Consider the following 19300-nt stretch of genomic DNA (forward strand, 5'->3'; position numbering starts at 1 on the left):
ATTATGGCGTGAGGTAGGCTTGCTGCGATAGGCGGTGTTCAGCCACAACACCGTAGGGCTGCAGCTATCGATTCTTTTTGTAATCGATTAATCTAGCACTTAATCGATCGATTAATCGATTAATCGGATAATTTTTTTAAACAACCAAAACAAATAATGCATAGTGAAAATGATGTGGCTGTAAAATGATCAAGCATTTGGCTTTTATTTCTAAAAAAAACAGAGGTATTGGTTCCAACTCCAACATCTGGCTCCAAAACTAAGCCTTTTTATTGCAATTTTTTACCCATTTAGTGTTTATAAGTGCCAGTGCCAACAATTATATAACAATACAGTTAAGTCAACTTAATGTAAAACATGTATAACATGTAAAACTATGAATACAAACTTAAATAGTAAAGGCCATTTGGCCTTAGTTTTGTCGTCTTAATACAACATTACAAAAAAAGGATTGCACCTTCTGCAAATTACCCACCTGAGAACAAAAACACATGCCGTGTGTGAGGAAGAGTGACGCCCCAGTCAGACCAGTTGCTTCATTGCAGTTTGGTACGGCAGAAATAGCCTACATACAATCATTTTCAATAGAATGCTGCATTTGGCTTGCATCACTTGCATTCCGGTGCATTTTAGGTGAAGCATCCGTTCGAAAAATCGCGTCACAACATCACGTCCCTGTGTATTCAGTGAATGCATGCTGAAATTATTGTTGCGTGGCTACATAAAAAGTTAAAGCATATGTGATGCATTGCCGCGATTGGTCTGACTGGTGCGTGAGAGAGAAGAGGGTGCATGCGCGTGTGTGTGAAGGGGTTCTTTTTTTTAGGCTATACTCTCTTACAATTGAACGTGAATACATTCACTACTTAAAAAAACATCAAAGCTAAACATCATATCTATCTTTACTCTCCGCCATCGCGCCAACTCAATTCAAAATGTCACGCGCTATGGTGTGCTTCCTAAACACTGAACAACGGTCCGTGTGAATCAGATCCCTGCGCGTATAGTGCGCGTCATAGGAATTTAACGAGGCTTCGAGGCAGAGTTTTTACCTCGAGGAATTTTTGTAATCGAGTTAATCGAGTAACTCGATGAATCGTTTCAGTCCTACAACACCGGTATCATCACTTGCCCAAATCAGCAAATCAGCAACACTCAAGTCAGATTTCACCTCCCTTCGCCTCACTCTTGACTGACAAGACGACGGTGGAAGTTTTGGTTTCAAATCGCAATGTAAAAGCGTCCATTTAAGTGGTTTTGTCATTGTACTGCTTTGTTGTTGTGTTTTTCATTAAAAATAACATTACATTTACATTTACATTTATGCATTTGGCAGACGCTTTTATCCAAAGCGACTTACATTGCATTATACTATACATTTGTAGATGAACCCAGCATTCAAGCAGTCACCGCTACTGAATTGCTGCTAATTTGAAAGTGAAAATAAAAAGCTTACGGCCGCACGCGCGTTCATAATGGTGCGGAGAGCGAGCGTTTTCAGTCTGCTCCGCACCGTTATGAATGACCTTGAAAAAAAGATTGAAAGCGTGAATGGTCTCTCTCCCTCTCTCTTTCCGTTTATGTGTGTGTAGCTTATACATGCGTGATGCGTGCATGCAGGAGGGGTGCGATTTTCGAATAATATTCTAATAATTCCCAGCAATCTTCGAATATTATTTTTGATTGAAATGCCCATTCCTATTAGATACTTGAAAAATAAACTTCAACTCATGTTCATATATAATATTGTCCTCTCTAATAAAGAACATTTGACAAAAATACCAAGATAAAAACAATTCCTGGAAAGCTTTTTTCATGTATTAGGAGGTGGTTAAAAACACACAGGCATAAAATAATAAGTGTTATAAGAGCAGTTAGTTGCTCATTGGATTATTGATATAGCTTTAAATGTTAAAAAGAGCGGGGTTTGTGGTGACACAATAAAACTTACTTGAAGATAATCTTTTTAATCATAGTCTAAATAGCCCCAAAAGCTGCATTTTTTCATTTTCTCCTTTATCTTAAACTCCCCTTTCCCCTGAAAAGAGGTTGCTTGTCCTACATAATAGTCATGGGCAGCCAATCCTCTTAGCATCTAATCATTGACTGGGTTTACAAAGAATGATCAAAAAAAGAGAAAATATCCAATGAGAGGCAGTTCTGTGGGCAAAAATGCCTTGATGCCAGAGGTCAGAGGAGAATGGCCAGAATTGTTTGAGCATAGAAAGGCAACAGTAACTCAAAAAACCACTTGTTACAACCAAGGTTTGCAGAAGAGCATCTCTGAATGCACAGCTCATCGAACCTTGAAGCAGATGAGCTACAGCAGCAGAAGATCACACCTGGTGCCACTCAAGTCAGCTAAGAACAGGAAACTGAGGCTACAATTTCACACGGGTGCACCAAAATTGGACAATAGATGATTGAAAAAAACATTGCCTGGTCTGATGAGTCTTGATTTCTGCTGCGACATTCAGATGGTAAGGTCAGAATTTGGCATAAACAACATGGAAACATGGATCCATCCTGTCTTGTATCAACGGTTCAGGCTTGTGGTGGTGTGGTGGTGTAATGGTGTGGGGGACATTTTCTTGCCACATGTTGGGCCCTTTAGTACCAACAGAGCATCGTTTAAACTCCACAGCCTACCCGAGTATTGTTGTTGACCATGTCCATCCCTTTATGACCACAATCTGATGGCTACTTCCAGCAGGATAACGTGCCACAAAGCTGAAATCATCTCAACCTGGTTTCTTGAACATGACAATGAGTTCACTATACTTAAATCGCATCCACAGTCACCAGATCTATATCCAATAGAGCCCCTTTGGGATGTAGTAGAACAGGAGATTTGAAGAAAAGCCAGGAACCACGCTTTAAAAATTGCCCAAATGATTCTTTCAACACAGGGTGTCAGGGCAGATCAGAGCAGATCAGAATGAACATAACATTTTAGTCACTATTCTGTGCCATTTTTTCACTGTATGTAATTCACATATTTAAGCCAACAATCCTAATATTCAAAGTAGTTGCGCTTTCATTGCATTATTCTTTAAGATTAGTTAAATATTTAACATAGTTAAACCCAAAAATGAAAATAATCCCATGATTTACTCATACTCAAGCCATCCTAGGTGTATATGAATATCTTCTTTCAGATGAACACAATCAATCAGAGATATATTTAAAAATATCCGTAGTACTCCAAGTTTTATAAAGGTTGTGAATGGTAGGCCAAATTCTGACGCGATGACACAATGATGGACTCGGAGGTGGAAAGGAGAGAGCAAAAAAGAAACACTGGTCACGAATTAGAAGTTTAAAATGAGAAATTTTAAAAAGAAATGTCAGAGGATTTCGATATAAGAGAAGAAGAGCTTGAGTTTGTTGCCCAGCCGTTTTTGTTTGAACCGTGAGAGGAGTCTAAGCTTAGAAATACTCCTACATCCTGAGTCATACATCACGTCAGAGGTATTACTTATATGGCGCAAGTTAACCTGCGCATTTTGCGTGCGGTCTGTCGCCGGAAGCTAGTTGTTTAATTATATAAAGTTTTAAATATGGATATTCTTCTTACAAAAATGCATCCCTTCACTTCAAAAGGCCTTTATTAACCCTCAGGAGTCGTATGGATTAATTTTTTTATGGATTTTTTTTTTTTGTCTTCAGAATTTGGCCTACCATTCACAACCATATAAACCTTGGAGGAATAAGGATATTTTTAAATATATCTCGAATTGTGTTCATCTGAAAGAAGATAGTCATATACACCTAGGATGGCTTGAGGGTGAGTAAATCATGGAATAATTTTCATTTTTGGGTGAACTATCCCTTTAAGGCAGTTATCACATTATAACTATTATATGAAAGGTAACATACTGCTGTTTAATCGTCAGCTTGGTTTGTTTGTGCATGTCTTGTATGCTCTTCTGCTCATTTACAGTCAGAAAGCAGCTAGCGTGCGATGCTAACGGTGCTAGCGGACTTACAGTGGCTATGTTTACACATGTACCTATTTTCGTCAATCCAAATGAATTGAATACGATTGCAAATCTGTTTACATGTACTTGTACATGTACATTGTAATCTGATTCAAATATCTGTTTATATATATTTTATATACATTCCAAATCAAAAATTATGTGCACGCGCTCTGCGTGTGTGACATCATATCAATCACACTTGCGGTGACCTGGGTTGCGTCAACAGACGATGATCATGTATCGACGATAGCCAGAGATATTGTCAAAAGCATCAAATCTTGGCAATATTAAGAGGAATTTCTAATTAATGTAGGCCTGCTAGTCTTTTATTATTACTATTAGGTTCGGCTTTTTTATTATTAAATTAATATTATACTACGTGCTGTGAGGATAATAAAAGATTAGGCTATTGGCTATTATACATGTTTTAAACATTTTTTAGGTCTATTACACAATGAATTATAGGCCTATAGCTAATTAAAATTATTAAGAGTGTAGGCTACAATATGTCCTAACACTGCAGTCATCAATCAAAATTAGTGCAGCTTTACTTAAAGGACAGACTTTAAAAAAACAACCTGTTTAACACAAAATACTATTATTCTCATTTGTTTCACAAGCCTATATGTAGCCTACTGCCACAAGAGAAATATTGGAATTAGGGATGCTCACATTGACCGTTTAACCGTTAACCGAAAGTAAGAATTTTAACCGATTAATACTATCAGTTAAACGTTTTTTTTTTTGGGGGGGGTTTGTTTGTTTTTTTGCTGTTTGCTGCATGGTTAAAGAAAAATATGCTATATTGCATGTCACACGTGCCAAGCATGTCACACGTGCCAGACGTATTTCGCTAAGCAACAAGCAAAATGAAGCGAGCGAAAAGAAGTACTGTGAAGTCAGGCGCGCCGTTGGCACGGGGGACAGGGGGGTCAGGACCCCCGCAGTTTTGAAAAGGCAGAAATCGATCCCCACACTTTTGATAAGGGCTGCTTCAATCAGTCACAATATATCATCTTTTAGCTTAGGATATTTTCTTTCAAATGAGACCATTTTCACGTTTCTGTGAGCTTTCGTTCATAAATAATCAACTGTTTTGTCGCAGATGTGAAGAAGAGGAAATGCGCTCTCGAACGGAGAAACACACGATCTCCAAGCAATCGATCACAGCGTGCTAACGTTTTAGGACAGGATGGTATATAAATCGTGGCCAAACGTTAGCGTTTGTCAATCAAGCCAAACCGTCCATTTAGAAACCGAGAAATTTGACACTTTAAAGTAAGAGGCTGATCTCTCAGATTGACGCGCGAGCTGGCTTGACTGAAGTTTTCGTGAGGATTTGTAGTTTATGGACTGTTTTGAGTTCGGTAATTACATCTAGAAAGTTAAAAGCATTGATGGCATCTATAAAAGAGATATCTAAAAGCGAAACGAGAATTATTGCCTCGACCGGCGACACAGTGGGGAGGACGCACGAGAAGAGACCTGCGCGTTTAATTGGTATGTGTATACTTTAATACTGCATTTACAAATCCTATCAGTGGCATGCACTTTGATCACGAAAGTGAAAGTGCCTTTTGTGGTCGCATCGCGGTGCCCCCGCGTTCCCATTTCTCTCGATGTGAACCGTGAGCTCCAGTCCATTACAATTTAGGGCCCTGGTATACTTCATTTCCCACATTCCACTCAGTCTCATGCGCGAGCCTTTCAAAGAAACTCCTTTGCCCATGAGCACGGAAAGACGCGTTCGGTATTAACACGTGCACCGTCCGTGGTCATAACAATAACAATCCTTGAGGTAGGCCTGCTATTTTTATTTGACGGAAAAATGTCTAAAATACCGGTTGTTCAAAGCTTCAATGGATTCACCGTGTTTTTGTTTTGTCATCTTAATTTGTTTAACATTTAAGTGAAAAATATTTAGTGTAGGCCTATTTATTTTATGCCTTTTATTAAAATTATTTTTTTCTGTTGTCAGAAATGCTGCAGGTGCATGACAATTTGATAATGTGAATCCAGGTTCTGTTGTTTATCTGTTCTATGCTGCTGTTTGCATGTCAAAATAGATCCGTGGAAGACACAGACACTCGTCAATTATATTTTTTATTTAATGTCATATATATGTCATATTATCATCATATGGGCTATACAATATTATAATCTTATCAGTTAACTGTTAATAATCGGATAACGAGCGTCGGTTGTCGGTCGATAAATTTAACCGAAATGGTTGAGACTTTTTCACCGGCATAACACTTGTGTGATATCCATTGGTTCCCCTACTTGTTTTAAAACGGAAAGATTTCCAATATTGTGACGAAGGGATATATATGCCACGTTTACATGAACGTTTTTGAATCCGATTGAGCCGTCAATCCGATTACAAATGGATTATTTGGGCGCATGTAAACGTAGCCCGTGATTGTCATTCTGTTTACAGATTGTCAGGAGGGAATCAGCGATGCTTCACAGTTTTAACTTGTAACATAAAATGGTCTAGCCATCGTGATAATGCATCACCCATTGTTACACTTACCATGGTAAATCCATGCACTTTCGTAAGGGTGTTTATCAGTCAAATTCATTTAAATGTAAATTTAACAGGTATGAAATATGATGACTAAGGGAAAAACACTGCTAATGACAAGACAAGCACTTGACAGCAACAGGTTAGTGGGGAAATATATATATATATTTATTATTTTGAATGCTCATTTGGAAGGGAAATATATTTATAAGCATTTTAGCAGGTTGAAGATAATTAATGTTAATGCAGAGAATATGATTAATTGTTTAAAAAACATTTGGTAGCCAAAAAACAGTAATAATCTGCATTTTCATGAGAAGCTCTCTGTATATAAGTGTGCTGAATGCTGACCGGAAACGCTCAAGTCGCATTAAGTAGAACGCGGAAGCATTTGTGCAAGTAGTCCATTGCAATATAAAACCACTGTTTTAATGAAAAATGGCAAATGTTCTCAATGCCTAGTTAACAATGCTCAGAAGCCATCTTAATAAAAAGAGTCACTTGATTACATGTATCACATGGCCAACCAAACTAGGGTATACTAACAATCCAGATGATAGGCTTGTTCGAGATGCAAACGTTCTCGTGGTAATTTGATGTCATACGCCGATCAGTCTGCGCAGTCTGCCATTTAAGAATGGTAAAAAGTTCTAGGTCTAATTGTAGTTATGAAGTAATTAATTTAAACTATTTGCAAATAACATTTCATTTTAGTTATTAGGGCTGAATTAGGGCTACATTAATCATGATCACATATTTTCCATTCAAAACAGCAAAATTTCATAAAAAGTTGCATCACTAGATAGTCTATTACTGTCGGTAGCTGAACAGTACTATTGCAAAATACTTGCATCTACTTACAACTTTCCACAAACTATTATTTATTATTATTTTATTCAAAACTAAGATAAAAATCATTGGCTTTTAGTATTAGGAATGCTGTTTCGATCCGTAGGTTTTCTATAAAGAGTTGCAGATAAAGTGCTATCATTGACACAAACATAAGTGTCCAAAAAATGTTCTTATCAAAGCTTGCTTCCATGTTAAATGTAGGCTAATAGTCGGGACAAGGTCATTTAAATAATGAACAAACAATTTACATCATTGTCCTCTCCCAACAAAATCAAAAAGATGTCATCAATGTATTGTTAATAAAAAATTAAAATTAGAAGAAAAAGGATTGTCATCGAAAATATGTTCCTGTTAAAAAAAAAAAGAGCAGCATGCATAATCAGGTGCAAATGTCACTATCATTGATGTACCATCCTTCTGTAGCTAAAACTCCTTATTTTATGTGAAGAAGTTCTTGGTCAATACAAGTTCTAACATTTTAACAAGATGTGTGGGAGGAATGGGGTCACTTTTTAAGTCCAAAAAATGTCTCATTGCTGTGAGATAATACGGAATGTGGAATGAACTGGTATAACTAACCACATACAAGGTCACTAATTTGATATTTTTGTGCAACTTCACTGATTTTATCTGATCAATAAAGTCACGTGTCTCTTAAATATAAAGGCTGTTTTTCAACAATTGGTCTGAGATAATGATCAATAAAAATTGTGAGTTCTGTAAGTGATCCTACACAACTGACAATCAGATGTCCAGGAGGATTTAAAAGTGTCTTGTGTACTTTGGGTAACATTTAGAACTTGGCCTAACTGGGTATTTGCATGTTAAAAACTGCAATTCTGTTTTAGAAATCATTTGATTGTTAAAAACTGATTCAAGAAATCTATCAATGTCTTTTTTAAGAGATTGGGTGAGATCCCCATTCAATTTTGCAAAGAAATCATCAATTTTAGTTTGCACTTCCTGATCATATGATTCCCTGGATATTAAAACAATAGCACAACCCTTATCCACAGGCTTGACAATAATATTACTGGGCTTTTGTTTTTGTTTCGTTTTCTGCAGGGAATAGACAGCTTGTAGTTCACCTTGGGCACAGTTGGACGAAGATGACATTTTATGACAAAGATGGGTATCAACATCCCTCTCAACCAGTTTCACAAAAGTGTCAATTGGAACACTGGACTTTGGGGGGCAGAAGGTGGTCTTTCTTTTAAAGGAAGTGTATTTATTTATTTATTTATTTATTTATTTTTTGCAGGGGCTGTAGGATACTTGTCAAAAAATATAGCAGTTTTAAAGGACGAAAAACTTGAACAATTCTACTTTGAGTCTGAAAAGAATAGTCTCTGCTGTCCGTGTCTGATCTTTTTCCTCATATTTGCCGGCTCCCTGCTTACCTCTATGGGTTTTCTTAAAAAATACTTGGGTTTGTAGCTGTTGGATTTAAAAAAAATCTGGTTAAGAATCTGTAAGATATTCAGATGAGGTAGGAGCCTCTGATGAACTTCCAGAGGTAGAGAGTGTGTCCCTGAAATGTGCTGCTTTCCATATACATCTATAGATTTGCATCATAGATGTGCAGCCAACAAATGTGCAGCAACTGTGTGATGCCATCATGCCAATATGGACCAAAATCTCTGAGGAATGTTTCCAGCACCTTGTTGAATCTATGCCATGAAGAATTAAGGCAGCTCTAAAGGCAAAAGGAGGTCCAGCCAGGTACTAGCAAGGTGTACCGAATAAAATGGCCAGGGAGTGTATAATGGTTCATGTTAGTTCACAGTGCATTAACTAATGTTAACAGATACAACTTTTGGTTTCAAAAATGTATCAGTAACTACTGAAATTAACATGAAATAAGATTATAAATGCTGTAGATGTATTGTTCATTGTTAGTTAATGTTGACTAATGTAGTTAACTAATGTTAACAAATGAAACATATATATATATATATATATATACACACATATACACATATATACATATATATATACATATATATATATATATATATATATATATATATATATATATATATATATATATATATATATATATATATATATATATATATATATATATATATATATATATATATATATATATATATATATATATATATTATAATATTTGTTTCATGAATTATTGAGTGTTTCATAACCATTTTATTGTTTACAATTTGTTTGTGAATTTGGCTTTTTAAATGGTACGCATTTTGACAACATGCCCCACTAAAGGTCAAATTTGTTTAATAAACGAACCTTTTTTTTTTCTGGGATAGTGGATAATGGTGAAAATGTTTTCATAGACTTTAAGGTATTTGGTTATACAGACATGGGAAATTCAATGCAGAGTAAAAATTGTTTGAAAAGAAAACTAGCCACTATTTCTCATTCACAAACTTATTTCAGTCATTTGATTGTCATTGACAGCAGGCCTTTATTGCGATATTGGAAAAATAAGGTGCTGTCACATTAATTAGCCCTTGTTAGTCTATCATCAGCCTGTGCTCATTAATTAAGTGATCAGTCTCTGAACAGGTTGCAATGCAACAGTCTAACGTGGAACTGAGCCATTATTAACAGCTGCAGTGCACAAACACACACTATCTCTGAGGGCTTTCAAGGATGCAACTCAAACAATAGAGCAGTGAGCCCTGCTTATCAAGCATTTCTGCTCAGAACCTCAATTATATGTGTCCAAGTATTTGTTTAAACAATATAACAGCCTCAATATGATTTTTTTTTTTAAATGTTTACTGTTATATTCACAGTACATAAACTCCAGGGAACCATCTAAACACCTCTCTCTCTCAATAGTATCTAATCTTAGGAGCGAAGTATGAAAGATTGTGTGGTAGACTGGGGAGTGTTGTAACACATCAGTTTAACCAATTGGAAATCAGCAGCACTATCTTTCATTTGGGAATGTGAGGTGACAAGTCTTGGTTTTAAAAATAAAAGAAACAAAAATAAAGTAAGACAAAAAAAAACCTTTTTAAAACTATGTTTTCAGATTTGATTAGTCAAGCACCATTCTAACTGTGCTCTTAAGTGACCCTTTCTGTAGATTTACATCATCACTGTGTGGCCACATAAGTCAAATTTAAAAAAGAAAAAAGAAAGAAGGAATATGGACACTTTTCACAGAGTGTGATGATGCATTTCTGAATTTAGATGACAGTTAACACTGTTGTGTAAAGCCAGGAACACACTTAACAACTAACTAAAACATTCTAAGACTGAGATCAACACACATTTCCTGCAATTGAAGCAGATTTAAATACTTACAAACAGAATTTAAACACCGACTGTAAACACTGACTGAACGCAACTGGCTCTGACTCAGCGCGTTTGGGAATGAAAAGTATCAAATTCCATTCATAATCGGCCTTACAATTGTTAAGTGTGTCCCCGGCTTAAGTGTTTCTAATACATCGGCTATGGAAGTGATGGGGAAATTTGACATCTTTCTCTCTTCTGACCAATGTAATCAATCTCTCTCTATTTTTTGTTTTCCTCTTTTGGAAAGTCATTTAAACACTATGGTGGATTTTGTCTCTTGCTTTTGGGGCACCACAATAGAACTCTACCCAAACTATGATGACTCCAGCTTCTGAGAACCTTGGAAATGTGAAAAGGGTCCATCAATATTGAAGCAATGCATGAAGCACAATTCACTTTCAAACTTGTGAAATCTGTGTGTTGGGAAAACTTACGCCCTCATGAGAAATTCCACATTGCATGGTTTACTATAAAATGACTGGATTTTGCCCACAAAAATTCATAGAACAACAGTAATGGCGACCACAACTTAACGCCAATAGGTGCTGACAAGTAAGTCTTTATGAGTCATTGAACAGTTCATTCAAAAATATTTGTTCTGACTCAATCAATTAATTCAAAACAAATTCATTCAGGAACATCCCAATGTGCATACTATTTTTTCTAAATAGCATAAAAGATTAGAATAAGTTTACATTTAACATTTACAGAGTACATACTTTTAGGGCATAGCATTAGTAGGCGAATTTTGATACATCATATAGGTTTTCCGGAGATGTGTCACACAACTTTCTGTACTGACTTCGTTTAGAACTATTTACGTTGGTAGAGCAAAAATATTGTGTCAAATATTGGCAAAATTGTGTCTACATTGTAAGTTACTAATTTTAACTTATTGAAATGTTGACGCTTTTATCCAAAATGACTTACAAATGTGGAGAACAATATATAACAGACAAATCAGACACAATTATTTGTCATATTCAACAAATAATCTTTAAAACTCACTCTGGGGTCTGTGGACCCATCCCCCAAAAGACCAACTTGGGAAAGGGCCTCAGTAACCAATGATATCAACTGATAAGGTAGTTCCCTTTCGATACTCTCACTCATACTGCGTATGGGGAAAAGCTCCTTTTTCCTCCTTGCTGAAGCCTTTTACAATAGCGCAGTGAAAACTGCACATCTATTGGCTCAAAGGAATGAAACTCTTTGAGCCAATGACGGTGCGGTGTAGTCGCGCGAGCCAATGGCAAAATAGCGCGCCAACAAGCCCACCAAAACGGGCGTGGCTTATGGCTATATAAGCCAGCGTTTCGCCGTTGGATTCAGTTCTCTCTCCTTCAGCAACGAACTACGCGTCGCTGGATCCTGCTGATCGCCTTCGCCGCCGAACGAGCTCTCTACGCCGTGGAAGAGGCCCCGCAGAGGACAGCTGAATCCGCCGCCTGCTCCCGCCGGCACCGCCGAAGACTGCCGCCCAGAGCGCTGCTCTCGCCGCCTGCCGCGAGCTTCCGGTTTCGCTTTCAGCGAGTCTCCGGCTGCCATCCGGCGAGCTTTTTTCAACGCACCAACGCGATTCACCGCCACTGCTTCAGAGCTTCCGTTCGCGGTCTATACCGTTCTAAAAGAGCCCCCCAAGCGCCGTTTTTACGGCGGCGGCATCCCAGTATGCCGTGCCACGCCTGTGGAACGGTGAGTGCGTCGGATGTCTGGGCAGGCCCCACGCTGACGCCGCGCTCACCGAGACTTCATGCCCGCACTGCGAGTGCATGAGTCTCGCTTCTCTCCGCGCTTGGATCGCTTTCTTCTCTGAAAGCGCTTCCGCCTCCCGCGCCCTCCCGTCTTCTTCCTCCCGCGAGCTGGCAAGGAAAAGACAGCGAGGCAGAGGAGTTCAGCGCTCGGAGATGGGAGAGCTTACGCCGGCCCAGCGCCCGCCGACCTCTCCCTCTTTTGTAAGAGAGCCGTCCCCCGTCCTCTTCGCACGCCCGGAGCAGCGTCCCTCAGTGGAAGCGAGTGACTTCATCTCCTTCGGCGGCTCAGAGGATGAGCAGCCCGACGACTCCATGTCGCTCGCAGCATCTGATGCGGAGGAGTGGGTCGGCGACGAAGAGCCCGCCCCCCTGCCGTCACTAGATCCCATTGACTCCAGGTCTGGATCGGACGCCGAGCTCATCCGTATACTTTCCAAGGCCGTCGGGGAGCTCGACTTGGAATGGGCCACACCTGAAGACCCGACTCACAGCAGGCTGGACGAGTGGTTTCTGCCGGGGCCCTGCCAGACCCCTCGCCAGAAATCTGCGCCCTTCTTCCCCGAGGTCCACTCAGAGCTCACGAAGTCCTGGCGCGCCCCTTACTCCGCCCGCCTTCGCACTTCTTCACCCGCGGCTCTCACCTCGGTTGACGGCTCCCGTGAGAAGGGCTACGAGCAGATGCCGCTGCTCGACGAAGCCATGGCCGCTCACCTCTGTCTGCCCGCTGCCGTGGGCTGGAAGAGCAAGAGGACCCTTCCCTCTAAGCCCTGCCGTACGACGCAGATCAAAGACGCAGACAAGATGGCTTTCTTGGATGCCCCTGTCTCGCACATACATATACATATATATATATATATATATATATGTGGCCAGTCACGGAAAGTAGGGACACAAGTCGGTTCTGGGGCATTTTGAGTTATTCACAGATTCTGAAAGTGTAGTCTCCAAGCTTTCCAATGATGTGTGACACATGGAAATCTGATAATGTTTGGAGAAGTTGTGGCCATTTGAAGGTAGGCATTCAAGAAAGCTCTATAGGGAGAAAAACGCCCCTAAAGATGCAGTTCTCACCTGCTGGGAGTAACAATAGGGCTCATTTACATCTCATTTAGATAAACCATACCCCCTGTAAAGCTGCATGGACCGCATACTATTAATAATAAAGGTTAATGTGCATTATAAATGTCAGTAATGTATCTTTTTTGACTTTTATAAAAATGATTTAGAGGCTGAAATATGTGACTTTTTTTGTCAAAACTCTATTTGAACTTGTGCATTGTAGATTGTTGTAAGACACTCCTTTAAAATCTGCCCATCATTTTTAATGTTATTATTTTAATGTTTATGTAAAGAAAAAGTACATATTGATGCTAATTTTGTTTGTTATTTGCTGGTTTTCCATATGAAACTTGGTGAATTTACTTTTTGAACAGGATTCTGTGATAACCGTGATCATTTTGGTCACTATAATCATGAAATGAAATTTTCTCACCTGAGAAGCCTGTTAAAGAAGAATAGGCAATCCAGGAACTAACTGGACTAACAGAGGCCAGAGATCGCTAACTATGGCTATTCAAAACACTTTTCAGGACAATAAATACACGATTCAGACGATGAATGCATGTATTGACTGAATTTGTGTCTGAATAGCGCTCCCTCCGTGGGCGTGGCCGCATTAGCGGATAATGAGCTGAATCACAGACTTCTGACATGGCTCTTTTTTCATACAGATTACGTAAACACAGAATGTTTGTTTTCGATTTGACTTACACGATTTAAAACTTGACATTTCAACGTTTTTTTCAGACACAAGTATAATTTTTTTATGATTAGTATTCACTAAGTTACAGTTCATTTTCTGAGAACTAACTTCGTTCAGAGGGAGATGAGAGATCACGCATCATGTTAGTTTTCTTTATTTTACAAAAAGCACAACATTTTGTTTTTACTCTGATTGTACACAAATAAAAGACATTCTATAGTTTCAATTGATATATTACTTATGTCTCTATGACAAAAAATGACGGAGTATTTTAAGTCTGTTTTGCTGCAATGTGAAAAAAATCCTGCAAAATGCGCCAGCGTGTTACCCGACTCAAGAGAGGTAATGTCTTATTATTCCGCGTTCATCGTCACTCAGATCGTCTTCAGAATCAGTGAGCGCTTTTTCATAAGCATCCGGCTTGTCGAAGAAGTACTTCAAAACATTTTCGTTGTAACGGCCACGGTTCTTCATTGAATTTTGATATCAGCTAGAGCCGGCCAGAGCGCTGCATAATAAGTAGCCACGCTTCCCAGTATGGAAATACACACAGACATGACACGCCCCTACTGCGTGCTAGAATCTCCGAAAAACAAGCCAATTTCAACCTCGAAATGTACGCTTTTAAATATACCAATACTGCTATCTCAAACACGGAAAGGCTTCTTTATGATCTCAACTAACAGATTCTGCAAAAAAACGAAAATCACCAATTTTGAAAAAAAATGCTTCTTTCTCATTTTGCTCGAAAGTTGTGCTGCCGACTTGTGTCCCTGGTTTCCAAGACGGGTCACATATATTAGTGTTTCCTATCAAATTAATGCATTAACAGCTCACACTTTCCAATTTGGAAAAAAATGACAACTTTACCATCACTGAAAAGGCAACCATCAACTCTTCCTTCTCTGCATTTCCTGTTTGCCTCTCCAGTCGGTACGGCCATAACGACCTACAACCAGCCATGTGCTTACTCTCTCTCAGGCATAACAGAGTTGAACTAACCATGCGAGTTCATCACAACTTCATTCGATGCAGAAGAAATTGATCGAAACTCATGGAACCATCACAAGCCTTCTTCAGGAACTTCACAAATGGCTTCCACCGCAATGTCCATGCAAGTATAGTACATTCAATGAGGGGTTTTGAAATGATACGCTGATGGTTATTTTCTCTGGTTTAATGACTCTTTCCCATAGCTTCATTCCCTGTTCCTATTTCCTATTTTTATTCTATCACTTTTCATTTTACCTGTAAGTATATTTGTGTTTGTATGCATTTGTTAGAATAGTTGTATTTGTGAATTAGTTAATAAAACTTGTGCACAATACATACTTGGTTCTGAATTCCTGCCTGCAGATAACTAACGTAAATGATTAGCGCTGTAAATGCTAAGAAAGAATTATTTTTCTGTGTCCAAGAAAATACCCTTTTCTTAGATTTATTTAATAATCAATACAGTGTTAACATAGCTACATCAAGTTAATCTGATTAATTGATTTGAATATTCATAATTAATCAATAAAAATGCTGTGACTAGTCCCAGTTAATCTAGCACAGTACACATGCACCGTATAAATAATTTCTTTTTAATAAATACAAAATAAATAGATATACAGACTAGAATAGTAAGTGTTAGTATTAATGGGTCAAGTGTTAACAAAAAGATGTGTTTCTTGAAAACAGCTAAAGGCTCTGCAGCTCAGGTTGTGTTAGGCTGGTCAGTCCACTAGCAGTCAAAGTAAAGGTCTGTGAAAGTGATTTCGTGCTTCTTTGGGATGGCACCACAAGGCGCCGTTCACTTGCAGAATGCAAGCTTTAGGAGGGCGCACAAGTCTGAAATAGTGAGTTTAGGTATGGGGAGCAGAGCCAGTCATTCTGTAGGCAAACAACAGTGCCTTGAATTTGATGTGAGCAGCAATTGGCAATCAGTGCAAATTGAAGAAGAGAGATGTGATGTGTGCTCTTTTTGGCTGGTTAAAGACCACTCCTGCTTCAGCATTTTGGATCAGTTGCAGAGACTTGACAGTGCATGCTGGAAGGCCTGCAAAGAGAGCATTACAATGGTCCAGTCTTGATAGAACACGAGCTTGAACAAGGAATTGTGTAGCATGCTCCTATAGAAAGGTCCTGATCTTTCTAATGTTGTACAAGGCAAATCTGCAAGACTGGGCAGTTCTAGAAATGTGATCTGTGAAGTTTAACTGATCAATCACAACTCCAAGGTTCCTGGCTGTTGATGGAGTTATGGTTGACAAACCTAGCTGAATGGAGAAGCTGTGATGAAGTGTTGGGTTGGCTGAGACCACAAGCGGTTCTGTCCCCAGTAGCTAGAGGTTTGCGACTCAGACACCTCACCCCTACAAGACACTCTGTAGGACCTACCTGAGAGGTAAGGCTTTAACCACTAGAGTGTGGCTCCTGAGATGCCTTTCATCATGAGAGCTGACAAGAGGATCTGGTGGTTAAGTGTGTCAAAAGCAGCAAACAGATCCAGCAAGATGACTACTGATTTGGAGATGATTTGGAAGTTGCTCTTGCCAGTCTCAATAACCGAGAGCAGGGCAGCCTCAGTTGAGTAACCACGTTTGAAACCAGACTGGTTGTTGTCCTGGAGGTTGTTCTATGTAAGAAAGCTAAAGACTTGGTTGAACAAGACTCATTCAAGTGTCTTAGCAATGAATGGTAGAAGGGATACCAGTTTGTATTTTTCTAAGTGCTGGATTTTAGAGTGGGTTTCTTAAGCAGAGGAGTTACATGAGACTGTTTAAATGCTATAGGAATGGTACCAATGTTTAGAGATGTCGATGATGTAAGTGAGTGCAGGTACGACTGAAGAAGAAATGGCTTGAAGGAGATGAGTGGGAATAGGGTCAAGCGGACAGGTAGTAGGGTGATTGAAATGGATGAGTTTGGAGACTTCTGCATCCAAGAGTGGAGAGAAGGAGGGGAGAATGTGTGTTTACTGTTAAGATGTGTCACTTTGTGGTGTGGAGAATTTGCCACTGACGGTTGTTGTTTTATTTATGAAGAATGTGGCAAAGCTGTTAGGGTTGATGAAGCAGGGGGAGGAGGAGGACTAAGAAGAAAAAAAAAGGTTTTGAAAAGTGTATGAGTCATAATAATTGCTAGCTTTGTTGCTGTAGTATGTCAGTTTAGCAGTGAAGACATTTGCAGAAAAGGAAGAGAGAAGTGATTGGTTCAAACCAAGGTCAGTGGGACCTTTCAATTTGAACCACTTCCTCTCTGCAGCCCTGAGTTTAGAACAATGCTTGCAGAGAACGGCATGGACTGGCCTGAATGAAAGGGGTCTAACAAAAGTTGTCTAAAGATGTTAGAGTGGAGCATCAGTAGCACTGTTAGGCCCAATCCCAATTCTATTTTATACCCCTTCCCCTTCCCCTTGCCCCTTGAAACAGAGTGTCAAGGGGTAGGGCTGAAAATATTCCCCTAAGAAATGGGACACCACTACTAGACCGTTACACGCAGGGCTTGAAATTAACTTTTTTGCTCACCAGCCACTGTGACTAGTGGTTTTCCAAAGTTACTAGCCACTCAGCATTTTCACTGGCCACAATTTTGATGTTGGTAAATTACATTTTATATGATTAAAGTTGACTTTGTTATGCTTAAATTACTTTATTTCGAGTCATTTTACTTGATTTAGAAGATTTAAAACCCTTTCAAACTTTTAAATGCAGATTGACCACCTAAATCAAGACTACATTGTATATCAGCTGGTATGTACAGGTGGGCAAGAGGTGGACAATATGAACATGGGCTAATATGATAAATTTATTTGTGTTAGGCTATATAAAAGAACAAAGAAGCTAATTACAAAAACAATAGTAAATTAAAAATAATCTTTTTTTCAGATACACTAGGTTTATAGATACACATATAGCCTACATTTATTTAACATCTTTTGTTGTTTAATTAACATTAATGACCTATTTAATTGGGCAGCTGAATGCATGGACGTAACTGACGCATATTCAGTTATTACTCACCTGTTTACGTCCACTTAAGCCATAACCGACTGTATTCACGCAAGATACTCCACACGATGGACATTTAGACATCTGTGTGCACGTGTATTTGGCTACTCAGGCGCGAGGAGAACTGATCGTGCTCGCGACAGAGAGAGAGAGCGCACGTGAGAGAGCGCTTCTGTTGTGTGTCATTTAGCGCAATTCCGCCTATCCCTCCTTCACTAACTGCATGTAAATAACGAATTGTGTGATTGGATTGTAATGTTGTGCTACGACGATCTTCGATGATCCTTTGGCTGTAAACTGAAATTATATTCAACCCGCCAAATTGGCTAGTGGGAGTGGCTGTCTTACCCGCCACAGCTGAAATCTACCCGCATTTGGCGGGTTGGCGGGTGTTAATTTCAGGCGCTGGTTACACGTCATCATAAATCGTCGCTAGCTCCTACGTCATAGATGTGCCGATGTTTATCACACACTTCTAAAGGCCAATTCACTCCGCACCGACAACACTCGTCTGTTGGAGTTTGTTGGATCGGTGTGATACCCCTGTTTGCGTCGGTCGGAGTCTGTTTTCACCGGACTGAACATGTTTAATCGGCATTTGTCGGGTCGTGGAATGTCTGTGCGGTGTGAACAGTTTTCCAACAGACGGCAACAAACTCTAACGTAATCTGACCTGGCCACGAACCGTTGCCATGACGATGAGGCAAGTCCCCTGCAAAGACAGCTGTTTGATCGCCTCACGCACACACAACAAAGCAGTGGAAACGTGACATCGCAGCTTGTTCATTATAAAAAATAAAATACTGTTAAAAAAAAATATATATATATACAAAACGTACAGTAGTCCATAGTGCAATCCGTGCCATTCAGCAAGAGCAGCTGCTCCACTTCACCAAAAGAGAGAGGTAACGTTAACCACTATGAGAGCAACGCAGGTTTACCTTCAGTTTCGTTTTTAATAATTAGTTTTCTTAGGCTTGTTTAGCTACATGGTTGTATATGCTTATGGGTCTCGTTAATATGTCTCGTTAATAAAAAAAAAGTTTAAAAACCGACGTATACCAACCAATATGTTACAGATCGATGGCTGCAGCGCTCCAGATTTCAGGTTAGTATTTTTGTTTTGCCTCAATACTTTA

Source organism: Chanodichthys erythropterus, chromosome 6 (genome assembly GCF_024489055.1).
Source record: "Chanodichthys erythropterus isolate Z2021 chromosome 6, ASM2448905v1, whole genome shotgun sequence".
Lineage (NCBI taxonomy): Eukaryota > Metazoa > Chordata > Actinopteri > Cypriniformes > Xenocyprididae > Chanodichthys > Chanodichthys erythropterus.